At 45.8% G+C, this 24,779-nt stretch overlaps 1 protein-coding gene across 9 annotated transcripts in view; it reads right to left on the reverse strand.

Moving 5' to 3' along the window:
• SLC25A21 (solute carrier family 25 member 21) overlaps positions 1-24,779 on the reverse strand; it is a 396,583-nt gene that overhangs the window by 144,564 nt on the left and 227,240 nt on the right. Inside the window, exon 1 of one of the 9 annotated variants that reach the window (XM_073349081.1) lies at positions 14,259-14,277. The exons of 7 other annotated variants lie outside the window; for them this stretch is intronic. The gene's annotated coding sequence lies outside the window, so the exon portion shown is untranslated. Of the gene's footprint in view, positions 1-9,798; positions 9,889-14,258; positions 14,278-24,779 lie in introns of those variants that run through there. One more of the 9 variants, XM_073349079.1, reaches the window with a different exon arrangement.

Genomic DNA, 24,779 nt, shown 5'->3' on the forward strand with positions numbered 1-24,779 from the left:
AAATAAAATTGGATTCAAACTCCAGACATTATTTTCAAACTTCCCATAAAATCTAGGCATAGCAGTTCCTACATACAATATGATATATAACTGAGCAAAACATTTAAACTATTAAACAAATAGCATGGAGGAAATTATTTCCATCTTAATTGTTTTGTCAGCTGCTACACCATGATATCCTAATTTCCTTGTGGTTAATATAGAAGTACGGAGAAAATGCATAGCAGTACAGTATTATGGTATGGTATGATTTGTCCATGAAATTAAGGGACATTTTTAAAACATGACCTTTTGTTTTCCACCCACCTGACCAACAATTCCTCTCTGTCCATTTCAGCTAAAAAAAAAAAAAATCGTATTTTCTGTTGGTATATGTGCCTCAAAATATCAGAGATTTTCTATTTATATAATAATACAGATAATAATTCAGGCTCCAATCCTGCAAAGACTTAAGTATATACTTAATTATAAGCACATGAGTAGTTCCTTTGTGTCAGTTGCAGGACTGGAGCCATAAATCTGAAGTAAAGAAAGCTAATCACAGACACACCTGTACACCCCCATATGATTAGAACTTCCATCCTCATATTTGTTTCACATTCGAATCCAAAGGCCCCTTCAGGATCAGAGCTCCACTATGCTGGTGCTGTACAAATTAAGAGCTTAATCCTGCCCATATTTATGCAGGTATTCAAAGTTATTATGAACATAAATGGTTGCAGAATCAGGTTCTAATTAACGAAAAGCTGAGACAACTGGGTGTAATAAAAAACAGAGAAGGCACACAAGAAATTAAGACAAGGGGAAGAGTAATAGGAACACGTGGTTAAAAGACTAATTTAATTACATTGCACTGATTCTAAACTAGATTTTGTGGACTCATTTTATTTACTTTAGATTTCTTTTAAAAAACCTGCACACACTTTATTTTATACTTTTATTTCAAAATAATGATTACTCCGTATTTGGAGATACAAAAGTATTTGTTATATTTCCATGAAATATCATTTGTTCAAAATCTTGGTCAAAGTATTAAGCAAAACATCTCAGAGCAGCTGTTTTACATACTGCTGTTGAGGTATTTAAGTCTGTACACCTACACCAATTTTTGGACATACTGACAAAATAACAAGGTTTCCTCATTTCTCAATTATAGCTGTATGGGAAATTTATGGAACATACAAAACTTGCTAGATAGCTATTTTTACCTCAGTCATCAATACTATATCTGAATGCCTACATAAATTAATATTTAGTTATTGTTTTTTCATACTTTCTTCTCCCCTCTCCACCCCCACCCCCATATAAAATTTTATTTTTCAAGGCTGGATTAAAGGGAGAAAACACAAGTAGTATATGCCCAGAATATTAATATATACTGGCTGGGACATGCAGTAAAAGTAGCAGCAGTTCAACGTTGTTTTTAATCATATTTTTCTGGAAAGCAAGAATCGCACTGTTATTCCTAAGTCAGCTAGGTTGCTTATTCCCCCTGACTCCCCACTTATTATAATTCTCATTGCTCATGCCTTGCCTGTATTGCACTAAACTAAGAACCAAATTACATGTCTGATGGGGGAACCCAGAACCTAGGTTTTCTGTTCTTATTCTGTCCCACCTCCTGTACAGAAATGCTCCACAGCTGCCAACAGGTGCTTTACAAGTGGAGCTGCAGAAGAGTGTTTCAGCATTGGTGGGAGGGGTATGGCCTATGACTTTTCTTTCCCTTCCCCAATTTTTGATCTTCCATCTTGCACTGGCAGGAATGATTGGTGGTAGGGGGCCAAGCATTTGTTCACCCTACCCTGTTTTTACACATTAATGTCCATTTTGGGAGAAAACTGTACTGTGCCAGAATTTGGTTCTAGTTTCTTGGTCCTCACAGGACAATTTTTAATTCAGGCATTTTTCCAGTAATTGAATCCCATGAATTCCAAGTTCTTTGGCAAGAAATATGTTTTGATAACTTCAAGATTCTATTAGTTATCTGCGTTTCTCAAAGGATAAAAATCTTTCCTTTGTTCTCATCAATTCATTATGCACAAAGTTTTAAACAGTGCATAGGTAGTTTCACCAGACAGCAGTCTGCAAAATAGCTAAGGATTGTTACATAGTTTTCTAAAAAGCACTAAAAAGAGAGAAAACTGCAAGACTCCAATGGAACAGCTACAAACACAAGCTACATTTTTCCATTTACCATAGTAGTCATGCAAATCATTACAACATCCCACTTGATAGCTTGCCCAGAAATTGTGGTGGCCCTACTAAATTACAAGCAATCTGAGATGTGCACAGAAATAAAATATATTGCACTTTGTCACAAAACTTATGCACATTAGCTGGAGAAAGTCTGTCAGTGCTATGAATAACTAATTCGCTAAATATGCAATCCCACGCTGCAACGTAATCTAGCTATTCATACTAGATAGCTGCTGTTTACCAATTCTGATTCTATGATAAGATGGTATTTTAAGACTGCTAGGGACACAGATAGTCCAAAAGCATACTCTGATTGGCCTGTGGGAACAGTTTAGTGATGTCACATGCATCAATTAACAGCGGTGCACAGATGGAATCTCATCAGCAAATAAAGGGGAATCTACACAGGGTGTTAAAAACATCCTACTGATTATTTTAAAGGTTAGACCTGACCCTCTTCAAAAGTTCCTGGTCCGCCTTGGCATCATCCTGAGGAATTGGCCAAGGGAACCCTGTGATAGCCATGTCTGGCAACGATGAGGACGATGATGGTGCCCCGGGAACCTCCACATCCATTGGTGGTCAAGCAGCTTGCTCCCCTGGGTTCTCCTGGATCTGCAGGGTCTTACCCCCTGAAGTCTCCAGCACTGGACGGGGATGGGATACCAAGCCCGCTGGCCTCTCCAAGGCTCCTGACACTGATCGGGAAGCCTGGGAAGACTGGGTGAACCCCAAGGGTTCCACTGGTATCATGGCACTGGCCACTGCATTTGGGGCCATGGGGCAGGTTTCAGTGCTGATAATATAGTCAGCACCATTGGTACCAGCGGAGTGGTCAGTTCTGGGCGACCAGGATCAGGCTGAGCAGTGGCTCTTGTCCAACCGGTGCCGGTGGCTGCATCCCGAAGCCGACCTGTCCGAGCGAGACTGTGTTGGTCTGGCTCTCAGGGATCGATGGCATTAGGCAGATCTGCATCGGATATTCAGCGATCCACGCCTCACGCTACTCGACCGGTACTGAGACATCGAACGGGACTGGGTGCTATGATGAGCGAGTTGCTGGGAGGATCGTCCTGAGTAGGGAGACCTTCCTTTTGGAGATGGGCGATGACAGCCTGGCAATCGGTGGTCTCTGGTACCCGATGGGTCCCAGGATCGGTCCTGGGCCCTTGAAGATGGTTGGGGCTGGTCCTGGAGTTCTTGCCGGATGGCACATGCCTCAGGGGGTCTGCGCCAATCTACCGGTGAGGTATGCCTCGAGTCCCTCAATCGGTGCCCCCAGTGCAGGGACTGAAGAGGGCGCCACTGAGCCTGTCAGCTGCGAACCAGATGAGCGGCAAACAGCAGAGAGGCTAACAAAGAGGGAGTTTGCCTGGGATCTGTCTGAGAGGAGGTAAGCTAAGGGCTGTATTAGGGAGGCTGTGTTGGTGAGTATCTGAGTATCTGTTGTGGAGACAGTTTGACAGTGTGCTTGATTGGTTGTTTGTTTGAAAAGTTTGAATTGGGAGTGCTTTGTTCCAGGTGAGCCTTGAGTGGGCCTAATTGTTATAAAAAGCCAGTCAGCTGCGAACCAGCTGAGCGGCGAACAGCAGAGAGGCTAACAGAGGGAGTTTGCCTGGGGAGAGCCCACTGAGACTTACATCTTGCTGGCTTCTCTGAGTAGTTACTACAACTCCTGAGCAAGCTCGTAGAAGGAAGGTAATATGGATGGGGAGTGTTCAGCTGTTGTGACCTGCACTGGATGTGCCATGTTTGTCTTTCTTCCTCAGGACAGAAGCGACTTTGTCTGTACAAAGTGCAAGCTGGTCTCCATATTGGAAGAGAAGGTTCAAGGTCTGGAGAAACAAGTATCGACCCTGCGTTGCATAAGAGAAACTGAAGATTTCCTGGACAGATGTCAGGATATGCTTCTACAGACACAATGTTCTGAAGATTCAGAGCAAGCCGCGCAGCAGGGACAGGAGGACGGTGAAGAAATTTGGCAGCACGTGACCTCCAGAAGAAGAAAGGGGAGCGTCCATGTACCAGCAGCGCAGATACAGGTAAGCAACTGTTTTCATGTTCTCTCCACAGGTACTAATGCGGAGAGTGGACTAGATGATACATCTGAGGGAAGGGAACAGAAGGAGACTCCGCCAATTGGAAGGCATGAGATGCACTGTCCTAGGGATGGGGGTTCCATGACCACCGCTCCCAAGAGAAGGAGGTGGGTGGTGGTGGTCAGGGATTCTCTCCTCAGGGGGACTGAGTCATCTATCTGCCGCCCCGACCGGGAAAACCGAAAAGTCTGCTGCTTGCCAGGAGCTAGGATTCATGATGTGACAGAGAGACTGCCGAGACTCATCAAGCCCTCAGATCGCTACCCCTTCCTGCTTCTCCACGTGGGCACCAATGATACTGCCAAGAATGACCTTGAGCAGATCACTGTGGACTACATGGCTCTGGGAAGAAGGATAAAGGAGTTTGAGGCGCAAGTGGTGTTCTCGTGCATCCTCCCCGTTGAAGGAAAAGGCCTGGGTAGAGATGAATGGCTACGCAGGTGGTGTCGGAGAGAAGGCTTTGGATTCTTTGACCATGGGATGGTGTTCCAAGAAGGAGGAGTGCTAGGCAGAGACGGGCTCCACCTAATGAAGAGAGGGAAGAGCATCTTCAGAAGCAGGCTGGCTAACCTAGTGAGGTGGGCTTTAAACTAGGTTCACCGGGGGAAGGAGACCAAAGCCCTGAGGTAAGTTGGGACGTGGGATACTGGGAGGAAGCACAAGCAGGAGAATGCGAAAGGGGAGGCCTCCTGCCTCATACTAAGAAAGCAAGTTATCTCAAGTGCCTATACACAAACACAAGAAGCCTGGGAAACAAGCAGGGAGAACTGGAAGTCCTGGCACAGTCAAGGAATTACGATGTGATTGTAATAACAGAGACTTGGTGGGATAACTCACATGACTGAAGTACTGTCACGGATGGATATAAACTGTTCAGGAAGGACAGGCAGGGAAGAAAAGGTGGGGGAGTTGCATTGTATGTAAGAGAGCAGTATGACTGCTCAGAGCTCCAGTATGAAACTGCAGAAAAACCTGAGAGTCTCTGGCTTAAGTTTAGAAGCGTGAGCAACAAGGGTGATGTCGTGGTGGGAGTCTGCTATAGACCACCGGACCAGGGGGATTAGGTGGATGAGGCTTTCTTCCGGCAACTCGCAGAAGCTACTAGATCGCACACCCTGGTTCTCATGGGAGACTTCAATCACCCTGATATCTGCTGGGAGAGCAATACAGCGGTGCACCGAAAATCCAGGAAGTTTTTGGAAAGTGTAGGGGACAATTTCCTGGTGCAAGTGCTGGAGGAACCAACTAGGGGCAGAGCTCTTCTTGACCTGCTGCTCACAAACGGGGAAGAATTAGCAGGAGAAGCAAAAGTGGATGGGAATCTGGGATGCAGTGACCATGAGATGGTAGAGTTCAGGATCCTGACACAAGGAAGATAGGAGAGCAACAGAATACAGATCCTGGACTTCAGAAAAGCAGACTTTGACAACCTCAGGGAACTGATGGGCAGGATCCCCTGAGAGAATAACATGAGGGGGAAAGGAGTCCAGGAGAGCTGGTTGTATTTTAAAGAATCCTTATTGAGATTACAGGGACAAACCATCCCAATGTGTAGAAAGAATAGTAAATATGGCAGGCGATCAGGTTGGCTTAACAGTGAAATCCTTGCTGATATTAAACACGAAAAAGAAGCTTACAAGAAGTGGAAGATTGGACAAATGACCAGGGAAGAGTATAAAAATATTGCTTGGGCATGCAGGAGTGAAATCAGGAAGGCCAAATCACACCTGGAGGTGCAGCTAGCAACAGATGTTAAGAGTAACAAGAAAGGTTTCTTCAGGTATGTTAGCAACAAGAAGAAAGTCAAGGAAAGTGTGGGCCCCTTACTGAATGAGGGAGGCAACCTAGTGACAGAGGATGTGGAAAAAGCTAATGTACTCAATACTTTTTTTGCCTCTGTCTTCACGAACAAGGTCAGCTCCCAGACTGCTGCACTGGGCAGCACAGCATGGGGAGGAGGTGACCAGCCCTCTGTGAAGAAAGAAGTGGTTCGGGACTATTTAGAAAATCTGGACCAGCGCAGGTCCATGGGGCCGGATGCACTGCATCCGAGAGTGCTAAAGGAGTTGGTGGATGTGATTGCAGAGCCATTGGCCATTATCTTTGAAAACTCATGGCGATCGGGGGAGGTCCCGAATGACTGGAAAAAGGCTAATGTAGTGCCCATCTTTAAAAAACGGAAGAAGGAGGATCCTGGGAACTACAGGCCAGTCAGCCTCACCTCAGTCCCTGGAAAAATCATGGAGCAGGTCCTCAAGGAATCAATTCTGAAGCACTTAGAGGAGAGGAAAGTGATCAGGAACAGTCAGCATGGATTCACCAAGGGCAAGTCATGCCTGACTAATCTAATTGCCTTCTATGACGAGATAACTGGCTCTGTGGATGAGGGGAAAGCAGTGGACGTGTTGTTCCTTGACTTTAGCAAAGCTTTTGACACGGTCTCCCACAGTATTCTTGCCAGCAAGTTAAAGAAGTATAGGCTGGATGAATGGACGATAAGGTGGGTAGAAAGCTGGCTAGATTGTCGGGCTCAACGGGTAGTGATCAATGGCTCCGTGTCTAGTTGGCAGCCGGTATCAAGTGGAGTGTCCCAAGGGTCGGTCCTTGGGCCGGTTTTGTTCAATATCTTCATTAATGATCTGGAGGATGGTGTGGATTGCACCCTCAGAAAGTTTGCAGATGACACTAAACTGGGAGAAGAGGTAGATACGCTGGAGGGTAGGGATAGGATACAGAGGGCCCTAGACAAATTAGAGGATTGGGCCAAAAGAAATCTGATGAGGTTCAACAAGGACAAGTGCACAGTCCTGCACTTAGGACGGAAGAATCCCATGCACTGCTATAGACTAGGGACCGAATGGCTCGGCAGCACTTCTGCAGAAAAGGACCTAGGGGTTACAGTGGACGAGAAGCTGGATATGAGTCAACAGTGTGCCATTGTTGCCAGGAAGGCCAATGGCATTTTGGGCTGTACAAGTAGGGGCATTGCCAGCAGATCGAGGGACGTGATCGTTCCCCTCTATTCCACAATGGTGAAGCCTCATCTGGAGTACTGTGTCCAGTTTTGGGCCCCACACTACAAGAAGGATGTGGGAAAATTGGAAAACGTCCAGTGGAGGGCAACAAAAATGATTAGGGGATTGGAACACATGACTTATGAGGAGAGGCTGAGGGAACTGGGATTGTTTAGTCTGCGGAAGAGAAGAATGAGGGGGAATTTGATAGCTGCTTTCAACTACCTGAAAGGGGGTTCCAAAGAGGATGGCTCTAGACTGTTCTCAATGGTAGCAGATGATAGAACAAAGAGCAATGGTCTCAAGTTGCAGTGGGGGAGGTTTAGGTTGGATATTAGGAAAAACTTTTTCACTAGGAGGGTGGTGAAACACTGGAATGTGTTACCTAGGGAGGTGGTGGAATCTCCTTCCTTAGAAGTTTTTAAGGTCAGGCTTGACAAAGCCCTGGCTGGGATGATTTAGTTGGGGAATGGTCCTGCTTTGAGCAGGGGGTTGGACTAGATGGCCTCCTGAGGTCCCTCCCAGCCCTGATAATTTATGATTCTATGACAGCTATGGGCAGGTGAATGCTGGTGGGACATCCCTCTTGATGGGGAATGGTACCGCTGAGGTGGGGACACATGCATAGGTCCCAATGCGGGTTTTCCCTGAGACCGGGGTACTGCAGGAGCCAGCGAGGGTGGCACTGGAAGTGTCAAGATCTCCTGAGGTGCTTGAAGGGCTTCAGGAGTCGAAAGCACCTGAAGCTGGCTGGGGCCTGCACTGCTCTCTGGAGTTGCAGGTAAGGCATGGGATGTTGCCCGACATGGGTCGTGGCTCGCCCCCTGCCCTCTTCTTTCCCTGGTGGGAGGTAGCAGATCTCCCCCTCATAGTCTTTTTCGGCTTCTTGACTGGAGCTCATGGATGGTGCTGGGGGAGCACTGCGCATGGAGGCCATGGTGCTCGGTGCCAAAGCCATTAGGAGCACTCTTAGATGGATATCGCACTCCATCTTCGTTCTAGGTTTGAAGGACTTGCAGATACGGCACTTGTCACTTTATGTGCCCTTCGCCTAAGCACCTTAGGCAGCTGGTATGGGGATCTCTGATGGGCATAGGCTGTTTGCTGTGATTGCAGGGCTTAAAGTCTGGGGACCGGGGCATGCCCTGACCCCTGGCTGGGTCCCGTTCAGGACTAACTAAGATTTTGAGAACTACTTCTAAGGGTAACTAAGAAAACTACTATGTATAATTATTTTACAGGATTTCAAAGTTTGCAAGAACAGAGAAGAAATCAATGTTAGCCAAAGAATCAGATGTTCGAGCACCGTCACTGGCGGCAAGAAGGAACTGAGGGTGGGGGAGCCGGCGGGCACCACTCCAGAGGGCGCCAGAGCTGGTCCCCTACTGATACCTCTGAGGGAAAAACTTCTGGCACTGGTGCATGTGGCGAGCACACACCCCTAATATGGAATGGACATGAGCAACACATCTTGAAGAAGAGATGTGGTTCCACTCCAGTTGCAACACAGCACATGCCTTTTCCCTACTAAAAACTGTTTTCATTCTGGAAGGATACATACCCTTCCCAAATTGGCTGTTAAGATGTATTGTAATTTATATTTAAAATGAGCAAGCTACAGATGTCAACAGCAATATGTCACTCCATGCTGTGTATTAGTTAGTGATCGGTGTACATCTTGGATGATTGACTTCCCTCGGCTTTTATCCTTCTGCTTTGCAGCACACCTGAAGCTAACACCCATATAATGCACGACCTGAAGTGGTTTATTGCTGTATTAAAGGGGCTGGGAACATTGTGATTATGTGACTGGCTCTCTGAGTCTTTTGGATGATGTCATACTTACGAATGCTACCGATTCCCAATACTGCTAAGCTAAGAGCTCATCAGTGTAGAACTACGGGAACATAATGCTCCTATACACGTTATATTAATTGAGTAGGGAAAAAACAAACAAACAAACAATAAGTGGGGAATATAGATAACAGGAGTAGGTGGATTATACACATTTCAAACATGGAATTCTTTATGCTTCTCTTTATTCTTCTCTTGGGACAAACTCTGGCTCTGAACTCTGCATACACTCTAAAAGCTGTGGCCAGGAGGGAAGTGTGGGGTACAATTGATGCACATTAATATTTGCTCCTCAAAAGACTGTACTTGAACCTCCCCAGGCTTTCTGTGCATTGTTCTCTGTAAAGGATGCTCTACTGCAGATCTGAGCGTTCAGGGAGCATCATCCATGTGTTTTAGTGCAGACACCCCATTTAGTGCAGAAGTCATTAGACACCCTCCTCACCGTGTGTTACTCATTTTCCTGGAATAACATAGTCACCAAGGAAACACAACAGAATGGAGATTGCTCATAGAAAATGTGGCAATAAACACGCCAGACACTGTATAGCTGGAACACTACATATTTATCTTGGCCTTCGCAGAGACACAGTTACGATATAAGAAATGATAATAAATATTTTACTGTGTACCTTACATTTCCTTCTAAGAAATATGTCTGACACAAAAATCAATCCATCAAACAATCCTAAGGAAGTGTGAATTATATTGATCTTTCTTTCCTAAAAAAGGAAAACACAAACAAAAACAACTGTTACACATTTCCTTCTTAAAATCAGCTTACTTGTTGGCTAATGCTAGTTATCTGACAAGACAAATACTTCCAGCAGCCTCTAATTGACTGTAAAAAACATTGTTTGGAGAATAATCAATGTCTGAAACACAAGGGTCCCAGCAGTCAATCTTCCATTATGAGTTCTATCCAGACTACATTTTTTTCATGGCTGCTGGCCCACGGCATCTGTGCAGACACATAAAGCTTTAACCTGTTCCATCTCAGAAGCAGCCATAAAATGCCGTTTTCAGCTTTATAGATATGGCTGTCAAAGCCCACTCCATCCACATATTGTGCCTTTCCCGGATGTAATATGTGTTAATTAGGCTCAAAAGTAAAGAGTACAGGGATGCTCTGAGCATGTTGGAAAAGATTTACATGACATTCACCTTCATTTTAAAAAATGACATTTCCTTCAACTCTTGCCCATTATTCTGGTTAGCGGTGGGGTATGGGATTAGCTAATGGGACCCTGGAGCTTCTGGCAAACATTAATTAATCTTTTAGGTAATAAGCCAAATCAATCCTTTCCTTAGAAAAATGGGTATAAGTGGAAAGTTCTTTTAAAAAATGCTCCGTAATGGCAGTTAGCATTCAAGTAGAATGCGATCCTCAGAGGCCTTGACTACACTGACATAATGCATCATGGTAGAAAACATGTCAGCTAAGAAGATACTGAACCCAATTTGTCCTTAGCATGGACAAGAATGTGTAAGTCCCAGCAGGTCTAAAATCCCATCCTAGAGAGCTGCCAGGCAACCAGCATCTCCATGCTGCCATCCAGCAGCAGCTGTAACCAGCTTGTGCTCCACTACGCATGACCCACTGTCGGACACGGCCCATGGGAAGTCCCAACTCAGGAAGTCTGACAGGCAGCAGCCTCATGGCTCCTGCTCACTGCCTTATATACACCCCAGGGGCCTTCCAGGAAGTATCCAGGTAACTGTGTGGATTTCTTGCTGCCATAACCATTCCTTTTCCTGAACTCCTGGCTTCAACCTCAGTTTGATTTGGACTTTGTCTCCTTACCCAGACCCTGAAACCCGACTCAGACTCTAACTCTTGAAGTCAACCCTGGCCTGGAACCTGCAAACTCCTTCACAGTGTGGACACATATCCGGACACAGTCTTCCTCCCAGAATTTTTTAATGAGGACCACCAAAAATGGAGGGGATTTATAAACCAATGCGGCCTACTGTTTCTACTCCACCTCCAGTCCTACCCCACTCACCAAGCAAAAAGTAGGACTCATTATTAGCCTCCTGGTGGCAGATGCATTGGATTGGGCCTCACTAATACTCAAATGAGCGAGCTAGATGAAATTCCTCAAGGCATTTTCTGCCATATTTGACTGTATTCGCTCGGCAGAGGCAGCCCTGTGCAAACTCCAGCAGGGGCAAGGATCGGCTTCCTCCCATGCTGCCCACTTTTGGCAACTAGTCTCTGACACCAAGTGGAACAAAGTGGCACAGCTCTACCAGTTCTGTTGTGGACTACACAAGGAGAATAAGGACAAGTTAGCTCATGTGGTGGCCTGATGCCTTCATCAACCTTGTCCTACACATTGTCAATAGGGCTCAGGAAGCAACATGAGGAAAGGAAGCAGTCTGTGTAACTACCTGATCAGTGCCCCTTGGTACCTGTCTCCAAACCAGAACCAAACCATGCATCTGCATAGTGCCAACCACCATGTGACCCCTGAGGAAAAAGAGCACTGTTGCTGCCATGGGCTACGGGTCCACTGGGGAGGATCTGGCCATGGTCTTCCCAACTGCCCGCCTTGAGCTCTAGCAAGACGCACTTCAGGAAATTACCACACCCAGGACTGGTAGAAGGGGTTGGCCAGGATGAGCCCTGAGATAATGACCCCTTACTCTTCACTGAGACATACCCAGTTCACGGTGAGCTATCCCTGCACCTCAAAGTCCAGGTCTGTGTCTGGGTTCCAAGGGAATCTTACCGAATCTCACCAGAGTGGGCACTGGTGCATTCCAGGGCAGTGAACAACTTTATAGATGCTGAAATAGACCATGCCCTGGGTATTCAGGTTCAACCAAACAATCTCCCTGACCTAGTGAAAACTACAGATGGCTCACTCCGGTCATTGGGGCTAGTGACACAGAAGACATGGCCAAGGAAAACTACAAGTGGTATACTGACTGCCAGTGCCTAGAAGGCCCAGCATTCACCGTTGAGCAAAAAGTGTGGCTCTCAGCCCAAAACTTCTGCACCAACAAGCTGTGTTGTAAATGGGACTACCATACCATGGGCCATATTCCATCAGCCAGATAATCAACCCGGAGACCATGAAGCTTCTGTTACCCAGCTCCCTCAAAATACACCTAGTGTTTCACACATACTTGCTAAAATCCTCCACTGACAACCCCTTCACTCACTGGGGTCAGCTGCTGCCCCCTTGGGTATGGATCCAAGAACACAATGAGTACAAGGTCCATGGACTCAAAAATCAGACAGCTCCCTCTGGTACCTTATAGGCTGGAAGGGTATGGCCCAGAAGAGTGATCCAGAGAGCCCATCTCCCTAGTCCATGCCCCTGATCTCATGGTAGCCTTCCATGCATCCCATCCAGACAAATCCAGGCTGGTGGGAGGCATCGGTTATGTAAGACCCAGTTGGTCTATGACCTGAGCCTGTTGAGCTGCCAGGCAGCAGACATTTCCATGTTGCTACCCAGTGGCAGCTGTAAGCAGCTTGTGCTCCACCACTTGTGACCCACTGTGGACACAGACCATGGGAAGTCCTGCGTTAGGGGGTTAGACAGACAGCAGCCTCATGGCCCCTGATTGGCTCACCACCCTATATAATCCCATTGGGCATTCCAGGAAGCGTCCTGGCTACAGTGCAGATTTCCTGTAGCTGCTACAACCATTCCTGCTCTTGAACTCATGGCTTCAACCTTGGCTTGATTTGGACCTTGCCTCCTGACCCAGACCCTGAAACCAGAGTTGGACTCTAACCCTTGGTATCGACCCTGGCCTAGAATACAAACCCCTTCACTACTCCTAGTCTCAGGTTTGACCCTGCTCTGACCCTTGACTTCCACTGTTCTTGTTGGGATTTTGATAGGATGGTTAAGTTTAAAAATATTAGCTGATCACAGTTAACACTACAAAGATCATTGGTTAACCACAGCTAGCTAACACAGGTGCTAATACCAATATGGTACATTTTACCAGTGTAGACATGACTATAGAAAGTAGGGTAGAGTGAGTAGTTTCTGCATGAAAAGTGATGATGGCCTGGCCTCCTAGCTACACAGAGCCCAAGGATCAGTAGGAAATACTGGCCTCAGACCTTCAGCACCTGGGCCATGTACACTGAGTGCCAGTCCCTTTGCACAATGTACTAGGTCTTCTCACTCCAATGGCAGGACAGCCAACTTTGTGGCTGTGTTGCCATTGCTCACTGGTTCTTGACTGAACAGTACACTTCCACTTCAGTCCCCCAAAGGGGGGTTAAAACATAGACTGGAAATCAATGATAAGGGGGTCGCAAACTTCTGGGGAATTTTACAGCAGACCTTCCAAATGAGTTGACTCATGGAAACAACTGAAAACCAGAAAAGAGTTTCTCTGGGCAGCATGTCATCTAGTGTGGCTGTTTCTCCATTCTGACATTCCCATAGCATAAGCTGCAAATTGTTCATGCTTAAGCTCTATCGTCTGGCTTTGCTGGAAGGACAGGAGACACTGGATGTGGTTTAATGTTAGTCTCTAAGGGGCCACAAGTATGCCTTTTCTTTTTGCGGATACAGACGAACACAGCTGCTACTCTGAAACTTTATTCTTAAATGTCTGGTAGTACCCAGCAGATAAAAGTTTACAGTGCAGATAATTCCATAATCCACTCAGTATATACCAGGGGGCTTGCGTCAGCCCTCCCATTTACCCATCCTGTTCCCCAGCCAACCCACTGCTGAGACCTAACCAATCCCCCCTGCTGTACCAGTCATAGGAACCCTGAACGACCCCATTTCTGCTCCTTTAAAGAAAACCTTCTTTAAATCCTTTGCCAATCCATTTTATCAGATCACCATATCCCTTCCCTAGGGAGGACCTGCAGTGGACATCTGCCACAAGGAGGTGCCAGCAATTAGCTAGGCTGCCTCCCTTCCATAGCTACCTGGGTTCCCAGACATCTCCATTGCAGAGCGATGAGAGAAGTTTTAATGATTTTATGCAATTTCAGGATCTGGAAGGCTTATCACCGATATGGCCCATTACAGAGGAACGTGTGCTGCAGTATGTGGTGTCGTTAGCAAGCTGAGGACTGGGATCCTCAACCATCTCCACTCACCTATCGGCCCTTACGTTTGTCAGCAAGCTGAATGGTTACCCACATCCTTGCAGCAGTTTTGTAGTTCAAAGGTTTCTAGCAGAGTGGTCTCAAAGCACCAGCCCTAGAAAGGATACACGTCCCATCACTGTTAATACACTCAGGGATCTGGTGTCGATCTTGGAACCCATATGTCATTGAGGGCAGAAGGTGGCCTTGTTCAGGGCGACATTTCTGGTACTTTTTTTTGAGCTTTTAGGATTAGTGAGCTAGTGCCTGGGTCCTGTAGGGACCCTTCTGGAAGGCCTTTGGAACTGAGGGACATACAGTGGGAGGGGCGATTATTAACCTTATTAACCTAGAGGAGGTCAAAGATGGCTCAAGGAGGCTGGGATGAATCCATTATTCTGCAGGAGGGTGGTGAGCCCAGGATCTACCTGATACTGTGAGGGCACAGACCTATATAGTCCCCCACCCTCTTCCAGTCACCTCGGGGAGATAGGTCAGCATCTCCTGCTGAGCTGGTCTGCAGCTGCAGCAGAAAGTCACTGCCTGGCTCTCTAGCCCTTAAAGGGACACACACTTTTTCGTGCAAGCAAAGCAGAGGGAAGCATAAGATCCACTATTATTAACCACTAGTAAATTGGTCAGTTATGTTGCAAATAAAGCATGAGTAAAAATTCCTGTTCCGTGTTTGACAGTTGGAGTATTGCAGCAAAATGCAGAAATATAGAACACAACCTGGATCTTCCAAAACACCTAAGGCATGATTACAAGGCACCATACACTAAGCTGGCATTGCACCTTGCACATGTCCATGGAAATCTCACACTTACAAGTGGATCTTCAGAAAGGGAGAATTTGGCTTGTGATACATATAAAATTAGCTAAATGGTGTTATAGGAGTAACGCAGCATTTATACTGCTATGTTTGAGTTATTAAAAATATGACTAAGGTCTTTACCATGCATCTTTACTTAAATGTACATCAGACCTGGTTTGAAAGCAATAGGAAAATAAATAAAAGAATCTCTTAAATGACGTAAGCTTAGTGCTGCATTTTACCCTGGAATTCTGTATCGTATTATATTTCATCATCTTAATTCCCTTGTTGCCCATCTGCCAGATTTGTTTTATTTTTGTTGAGACTGCTTAAAAACTGAGGGGAATGTTCCTATTGGACTACTCTGACGTCCTCCTAAACTAGATCTACTGTAGGTAATTTGCATTATTTTAGCTATTTCACAGTAAAGGTAATATATGTAGATTTAATGCACCTGTGACAGGTGCAACCATGCTATCCATTATCTTTTGGCAGTGATCCAACAATATATTGCTATCACCTATCTGTGTGGCTCCCAGAAGCAGCGGTATGTCCCCCCCTCCGCCTCCTACATGTAGGGGCAGCCATGAGGCTCTGCACACTGCCGCCGCCCCACGCGCTGCCGCATAGCTCCCATTGGCCGGGAACCGCGGCCAATGGGAGCTGCAGGGGCTGTGCCTGCAGACACAGCAGCACGAAGAGCTGGAGGAGGGACATGCCACTGCTTCTGGGAACTGCTTGAGGTAAGCGCTGCCTGGAGCCTGGACTCCTGGGCCCCCTCCCGTGCCCCAACCCCCCTACCCCAGCCCTCATACCCCTCCCACCCTCTGAACCCTTCCGTCCCAGCCTGGAGCAACCTCCTGCACCCCCAACCCCTCATCTCCAGCCCCACCCCAGAGCCTGCACCCTCCCTCCCTCCCCCACCCCAACCCCCTGCCACAGCCTGGAGCCCTCTCCTGCACCCCGAACTCCTCATTTCTGGCCCCACCCCATAGCCCACACCCCAACCCCCAATTTCGTGAGCATTCATGTCCCGCCATGCCATTTGCATACCCAGATGTGGCCCTCGGGCCATAAAGTTTGCCTATCCCTGATCTAAGGTGTAGTCAAAAGAAGGCAATAACCATGGCCATATTTGAAATTCCTGCCTCTTCACACCTTTTCTGAAACCCACCCCTTGATCTTAAGGATCCAGACATTAAGTATATCTACAGGACAGAATACCATTAAGAGAGTGCACAAGTAGGTAATTGTACAAGAGATTATGGAGAAAACATATCAAAAATTAACAATAGGTCAGAACCGCAGGCAGTGTAAATTGGTGTAGCTCCACTAAGGTCAATTGAGCCACACTAACTAACAGCAGATGAGACGATCTGGCCCTAAAAATCTTTATGTTCAGCTCTACTTGACTATGTCTCAAGAGTGCCTTAACTTCTACTGACTATTGTTGGTATGACATTATATGCTCTTCCATAAGTCTTTACTTAACATGTTATTTAAAATTTGTTTGGTCAATGCCAAATCTGAGATACAAAATGAAAAATATTGGCAATAGTAAAATATCTCAGAACATGCATCTCACTCAGCTGACATTTGAACACTGTTTATGTGCAAAAATCACAGGTTTCCTAACGTGATTAACAATAGTGGTAAAAAGGCATTTATATGTCAAACCATTTTTTTTTCTCCAGTAATTAGACAGTATTTATGGACATTTTAGAGACTGCCCGTGTTGGCCTTAAAGATTTGACTTACAAAATAAATATCTGCATTTTAACATATTTAAGTACCGGAGTCTCTGCACACAAGTGAACTGCAGTTTATCATGTAACATTCTCCATACATTTCCCAGCAAGCATTACATATTGCTATGTGGCTCACAGATGACATATTCTTTCTATCATGTGTGACTGAAAAGGAAGTTTTTTAAAACATGATTGAAGGGATCAGTGAGGTCAACACTGGGTTACACTGTATTTGCGCCATGACAGCTTTTGCTGTTTCAGTGCATACTGAACCAATATCCTTGCAATGGAAATGTGCAAGCTATATTTTCTTTGCCATTATAGTAAAATGCTTCTCAATAAACGTGTTTTCACAAGAAGTTTGCCCACTCATGTGTCCCAGAGCTGTTGTAATCTTCATTGCTCAGGCTGATCTAAGAGTAGGGACATTATTCTAATTCTTGACATGTTTAAAGTTCTCTAATGAATAAAGCTAACAGCTTATGGCTTCTTGGACTGTCACTCGATTGCCCCTGAGCTCTTTAAGGTCTTTAAAACAGGCCTCCTAGTTTGTGTTTAACTACCTTGTCCACAGAGGTCTGAAGAGTAAAGCAGATCAAAGATGTGCTGGAAACATAAAGAGCAGCTGTCCTTCATTTACCATTAATTAACTACATCTGACCTGATTCTTTATGACCTCCTTGTCACACATTCAACAGGCTATAAGCCTTATGACCTGTCCCTAAGTACTGTACCATTGCACAAGTTTCAAGGAAATATAAATCTAAAAATATTAAATGTGGGACAGGAAAGAAATTTTTGGTCTCACACCATGGGGTTGCTGTTTAAGGAAATACAAGGCTTGACTCTGGATTTATATGCAACTATCACAGGCTGCTCAGTTGTTTGGGGAATCAAAATATTCTTTCAAAACTGGATGATTCTGGAATTTAGAGTCTACATTTTATCTATTTTATTTATAGGCCTTTGTATGTTACCTATCACTGAAGGATATGAGTAAAAATGACACAACAGGGATGCCTAAAGGAGACTTAAGACTAGGGCCATATCTGGAAATATTGGCCAGGATTCTGTGCTGGAGCCTCAGCACAGAAAGCCCTGGGGAAATAGGACCAAAGGTGGTTTTAAGCCACCTTTATGCTCTTCAGATTCTTGATGGCTGTGGTGGCCAGTACAGCTCCAGTGTAAACTAGAGCTTCTAGAAGCTTCTCTACTTTATGATACCCTTCCATACTGGGCTGTTTATGCCCACCACAGCTGAAAATCCCCCTCCAACTCTAACATGCCCCCTACTGTACCCACCATATTCCTTTTTCTGGGGCTTGTGAGGGGGTCTGCATAGGGCTGCCTGTGGCTATCATACACACTGCTGGTGTTGGGGAGATTCTCTCCTGGCATGATAAGGAGTTTTTATGGTCCTTGTACTACTCTTCAGTGGCAAATAGGGGCCCAAGCAGAAAGGTGAATCCTTCTTAATGTCTCCTTTTCAGTAACCAACAGGAGGCACTGCTTCAGGAAATGACGATTCAGTGTAACGATGCAGATGGACTGAAATAGTTATAGATTGGGAGTTACATAATTCATAAAATCAATACAATTACATAGATGAGAGTAATATGTTTCTATTTATCACTCCTGTAATTATTCTGGCAAATTACTGACAGGGTGATTAGGAAGGCAAATACCCCCTTTGCAGGCAATAAAGACTAGGGGCCATAACCTCAGTAGGTGTAAAGGTACATCACTCTACTGAAGACAATAGAGTTACACCCCTTTATACTAGCTGAAGATTTGGTCCTAAGAATCTTTATGTTCAGGTCTACTTGACTTTGTTTCAAGATTGTCCTTATTGGTTCTATGGTTAAAATCAAAATGCCCTTCAAGATCAAAGAAATAAATCCACCACAACACTGGCTTGGTCTGACATCTTACTACTATGAAATGGAATTTACAAATCCAAATAAGGCAATTGTTAGGCAGATGAATGTATTGATGTAAGCATGATAGCCAGTGCCCTGCAAATCCGTGGGTATCCGCTTCATATCCAGTGGACCATTTCTGCGGATAGCAACGGTGGATGCAGATACAAATTTAGTATCTGTACAGGGTTCTGATGGTAAGAGCCCAGCAGACAGCTGTGAGGAACCATGGCACAGATCCTTCACCTGCCCTGGGTGGGGGGCCTGAGGGGCAGGGACACTGGGCGGGAGCTGCTTGGGCCCCATGCCTAGGGCAGGTGGAGGGTCTGCCATGGCTCCCCACAGCTGCCTGCCCAGCTCTTACTATGGCCAGGCTGTGGCTCCGAGCCCCTAGCTCCCAGCCAGAGTTGGTTTGAGGAGACCCATGTGACAGCTGTGGGGAGCCTGGGTCCCTCCACCTGCCCTGGGTGGAGGGGCCAGGGGGCAGGGTCACTGGGTGGGGGGGCAGGGACATTTGGTGTGGAGGTCGGGGGGCAGGGACATGGGGTGGGGGGGCGCTGCCCTTGGCTGGGCTCTGGGTGTGGTGTCTGGGGGTCTGGGGTGCAGGGACATGGGCCGTGGCTGCTGGAGCACTCTGCCCAGGGCAGGTGGAGGGTCTGCTGTGGCCCCCCACAGCTGCCAGCACGGCTCTCCCTGGCCCGGCTCCAGCCAGGGAAGCTGCAGTCTGGCCATGGTAAGAGCTGGGCAGGCATCTGTGGGGAGCTGTGGATGACCCTCCATCTGCCCTGGGTGAGGGGCCCAAGCAGCCCTCGGGCATCTCCATAGGTCTCCCCCCCTTCTCCCAGCCAGGCCAGTGTGCAGCCCAGCTGGGGAGCCGCGGCAGACCCTCCACCTGCCCACGGTGTCGCATGTGTGTGCTGAGAGCAGTCCCTGGCCGTGTCCCTGCCCCCCAGGCTCCCAGCCCAGCCGAGGGCAGGTAGAGGGTCCGCGACTCCATGTGGGCTCCCCACAGCTGCCCACTCGGCTCTCCCTGGTGGGGAGTGGGGGGATGCCTCAGAGCCTCAGCCCAGCCCCTGGTATAGAGCCCTGCAAATCCGCAGATAATTTTTGCAGATAGCAGATTGCATGCAGATATGCATTTGTGTATCCATGCACGGCTCTAATGATAGCGAAAGAGGAAGTTCTATTCCATCTGGACCAGCAGTTTGCTTTTGGAAAATGTAGTGATGATAATAATTTGTTAGTGTGGACAGTCATGCTGTGGTATAACACCTCTCTGTCCCTACCTACCCAGAAACATTTCCAAACCCTGGGCCTGTTCTAAGGAAGATTATCTAAAATTGTCTGGGGACAGTTCCTGCAGCCCTCAGGCAGGCACAAATCCCACAGATGCCAATGGAAACTTTGCCTACACGAGGTCTGAGGGATCAGGCACTTTGTGAAAGATTCACATCTCTGCTTTTCAACTCACTTTTTTTGTATAGGTGCCCAAACGTTCAGTGGTCTGCCTGGCATCCTTCCTGATGGTGGTCTGTGCAGATAATGCCCTATAAATCCAATCAGCAGGGCAGCATCAATAAACGGGTTTTGTGCATCATCAGTAGCTAATAAGTGGTTTAGTGCACTGCCTCCCTCCAACAGCATTGTACTGTCTCATTGGTTCAGGAAGCTGCTGAGTGAGACATTTTGAGATTACATATTCTGCTACATGATTTAACATAATTACTGATAATTAGCCACATAGGGCCTGATCTAAAGTCTGCTGAGGTCAGTGGAATTCACCATGTTTTGGTTTAGGCCCCTATTCCCAAAGCATTAACTGAAAAAGATAAAATGAACTAAAAGTTACATTAATAAAAGGAGAGCTTTGAAAGCTGATACTGCAGCTTAAACTGTCCCTAGATGTTTTTCTGTATAAATCAGTTCTTATGTAATCTTTTTGTCGAATAAGAGTCCAGTGCTTTGCCCACAACTGTCAATCTTTCAGTCCTTTCCTAACAAAGTTCCAATTAATTACATCTCTAAACAAGTTAATAGACTTTCAAAGGCAGTCATGCAAATGTGTATATACTGGTAAGTATCATTGCTTAACATAAACATAATCAACTCCTTTTTATAATGGTTTATTTTCATTCACTGACATTTTACTATACAATAAAAACCTACTCAAGAGATTTTTGGAAAAAAGTAACTGGTAACCTATTAAAGGACCATCATAATTTATTGGGAATAATTTACCCTTTTGCTTAAAAAATATTTGGCAAGATCTCTTGATTCAGACTTTATGTTGACTATCTTGTTTTGTTAGTTAAAGTATTCTAAATAGGGTTGCCAACTTTGGTTGGATGAATTCCTGGAGGTTTCATCACATGACATTATCTTTATAATTAAAAATTAATCTTCAATTCCTGGAGACACCAGACTAATACTGGAGAGTTGGCAACCCTAATTCTAAAGAAAGCAAAACTAAAAAGTAACCAATATGTACTGATTTTTGTCTTTCACACTTAGGGCCAAATTCAGCTCATTGGCCTCAGAAGAAGGTATCTACATGTCTTAGTGGGTATAATTTGCCCTCAAGAAAAGAATAATTGTGTATAAAGCCATAGATGAATTCAGCGATTCTACTTGTGTTAGCTCTCAACGTGTCTGGATAAACAATTATATTAGCTAAAGGTATTGACTTAATGACAAAGTGAAAAAAAATTCCTTGTACTATATTGTATGTGAGCATTAGACTTTAAAATATTTCCTACAATATTTAAAATTGTGCTAATGTTCAGTCTTTAAATCAGGAAAAGATGGAGGAAGCTGTAAGCCAATATCTTTTCTTAATCCCAATATTCCATTTTTTCTGAAAATATAGAAAACAAATTTGAACAATTGCTTCAAAATGTAGGTTACAAAAATTAAGCTGGGTTTAAGAACATAGTTTCTAATAATAACAACTTTTAGCTGGACAGTATTCCAAAAGTAGACATGCCCACTACTTGTCATTGAGTATGTACAGCAACTAGCAAAGGGTTATGGCTAACAGCCGACTTCCATTTTTCAAAGAATGTCCACTTATCAATGTGAATGGTAAACCTCCTTCTATACTAAGAGCCAGGAAGGATTACTAACACACAAACTTTATTCTTCAGAAATCAATCCTCCTTTCTAAAAAGATACAAAATAGTTGGCCCAAACTGTATTGTTGAAAGCTATAATTATCCATTAGTTATTTCAAGCTGAATACATACTTCCCACTTCAGTTCATGAGGTTTTTGTCGAAGAAAAGGAATAAACTGTACTACCGTCCACAGTTAAGCAGGAAACTATGTGTAGGTATATACACACCCAAGAAGCGTAAAAATATAGTGGTGTTACAAAACTGCATTCCATACTTTTACCTTTCTTTACATTTTAGCAAACATTATTAATAGGTTAACATCAACCATCAATACATTTATTCTTTCAACCACATTTTGAACCATCAACATAATGTTATAATAAAAAATCTGGAATAGAGAACATGCTCATGCAACTGTAAATGGTGGGTCCTTTGTCTGGCAGGCCAGAAGAAAAGGGGTTGTTACCATTATAAGGGCTTCATCTCTAGTTGGTGGCAGAGTGGGAGGAAGGCAAGGGTTTATCTGGACAAAGCAGGGAGGAACAAGAAGTGGCTGGGCCAGGTGGAGGGGCATTCCCCTTCCAGATGACCATAGGAGCTGGGTAATTATACCATAGGCAGTTCCAGAGAAGACCTCTCTCCCTGGGATTGGGGTGGATGCACCCAAGATTACAGCAGGGATTGGGGACCAAAACCAGGGAAACAGGAACAAGACAGGCAGGGCTGGATTTCCACCTTACACACCCCTAGGTACAGCATTTTCGGCACCTCCCCACCACCAGCTACAGCTGACCTTCATGTTGCACACAGTTTCAGAGAAGTAAGGGGCCCTTGGCATGTGCCTGCTGTGCCTAATTGGAAATCCAGCCCTGAGCACAGAGTGGCTGCAGCCAATCTGTCAGCAGATATTGCAGACAGGCCTGGCCCAGGGTGGCCAAGATCCTAGCTGAAATTTGGGAAGCTGAGGAACAGCCCAATATGGCTGTATCCAAGATTCATGTGGAAATTGGGGAAACTGTGACATAGCCCAGTATTGCTACAGCTAAGACCCCAGCCAAACCTGGGGAAACTGAGGCATGGATTCCACATTACATGTGAAGCAACAAGGAGGCTGAGGTGTATAATAGAGGACTGTTTACAGAGGATTGCCATGGACATTGGGGGACACCTCAGTCAAGGGACCATGACTCACCACACACACTTAGGCAGGGCAGAGACAGGAAGCTATCCCTGCGGAAGGAAAGTAGGATTAATCCAAAAGAGGGGAGATGGTTTCCTCATACACACAGCCCAGGGGTAGAGATAAAACTCCAGAAAAGCAGGGTATAGAATCATAGAATATCAGGGTTGGAAGGGACCCCAGAAGGTCATCTAGTCCAACCCCCTGCTCGAAGCAGGACCAATTCCCAGTTAAATCATCCCAGCCAGGGCTTTGTCAAGCCTGACCTTAAAAACCTCTAAGGAAGGAGATTCTACCACCTCCCTAGGTAACGCATTCCAGTGTTTCACCACCCTCTTAGTGAAAAAGTTTTTCCTAATATCCAATCTAAACCTCCCCCACTGCAACTTGAGACCATTACTCCTCATTCTGTCATCTGCTACCATTGAGAACAGTCTAGAGCCATCCTCTTTGGAATCCCCTTTCAGGTAGTTGAAAGCAGCTATCAAATCCCCCCTCATTCTTCTCTTCTGCAGGCTAAACAATCCCAGCTCCCTCAGCCTCTCCTCATAACTCATGTGTTCCAGTCCCCTAATCATTTTTGTTGCCCTTCGCTGGACTCTCTCCAATTTATCCACATCCTTCTTGAAGTGTGGGGCCCAAAACTGGACACAGTACTCCAGATGAGGCCTCACCAATGTTGAATAGAGGGGAACGATCACGTCCCTCGATCTGCTCACTATGCCCCTACTTATACATCCCAAAATGCCATTGGACTTTTTGGCAACAAGGGCACACTGCTGACTCATATCCAGCTTCTCGTCCACTGTCACCCCTAGGTCCTTTTCCGCAGAACTGCTGCCTAGCCATTCGGTCCCTAGTCTGTAGCTGTGCATTGGGTTCTTCCGTCCTAAGTGCAGGACCCTGCACTTATCCTTATTGAACCTCATCAGATTTCTTTTGGCCCAATCCTCCAATTTGTCTAGGTCCTTCTGTATCCTATCCCTCCCCTCCAGCATATCTACCACTCCTCCCAGTTTAGTATCATCCGCAAATTTGCTGAGAGTGCAATCCACACCATCCTCCAGATCATTTATGAAGATATTGAACAAAACCGGCCCCAGGACCGACCCTTGGGGCACTCCACTTGATACCGGCTGCCAACTAGACATGGAGCCATTGATCACTACCCGTTGAGCCTGACAATCTAGCCAGCTTTCTACCCACCTTATAGTGCATTCATCCAGCCCATACTTCCTTAACTTGCTGACAAGAATACTGTGGGAGACCGTGTCAAAAGCTTTGCTAAAGTCAAGAAACAATACATCCACTGCTTTCCCTTCATCCACAGAACCAGTAATCTCATCCTAAAAGGCAATTAGATTAGTCAGGCATGACCTTCCCTTGGTGAATCCATGCTGGCTGTTCCTGATCACTTTCCTCTCATGCAAGTGCTTCAGGATTGATTCTTTGAGGACCTGCTCCATGATTTTTCCGGGGACTGAGGTGAGGCTGACTGGCCTGTAGTTCCCAGGATCCTCCTTCTTCCCTTTTTTAAAGATTGGCACTACATTAGCCTTTTTCCAGTCATCCGGGACTTCCCCGGTTCGCCACGAGTTTTCAAAGATAATGGCCAATGGCTCTGCAATCACAGCCGCCAATTCCTTCAGCACTCTCAGATGCAACTCGTCCGGCCCCATGGACTTGTGCACGTCCAGCTTTTCTAAATAGTCCCTAACCACCTCTATCTCCACAGAGGGCTGGCCATCTCTTCCCCATTT

Source organism: Lepidochelys kempii, chromosome 6 (assembly GCF_965140265.1).
Source record: "Lepidochelys kempii isolate rLepKem1 chromosome 6, rLepKem1.hap2, whole genome shotgun sequence".
NCBI classification, from domain to species: Eukaryota; Metazoa; Chordata; order Testudines; family Cheloniidae; genus Lepidochelys; species Lepidochelys kempii.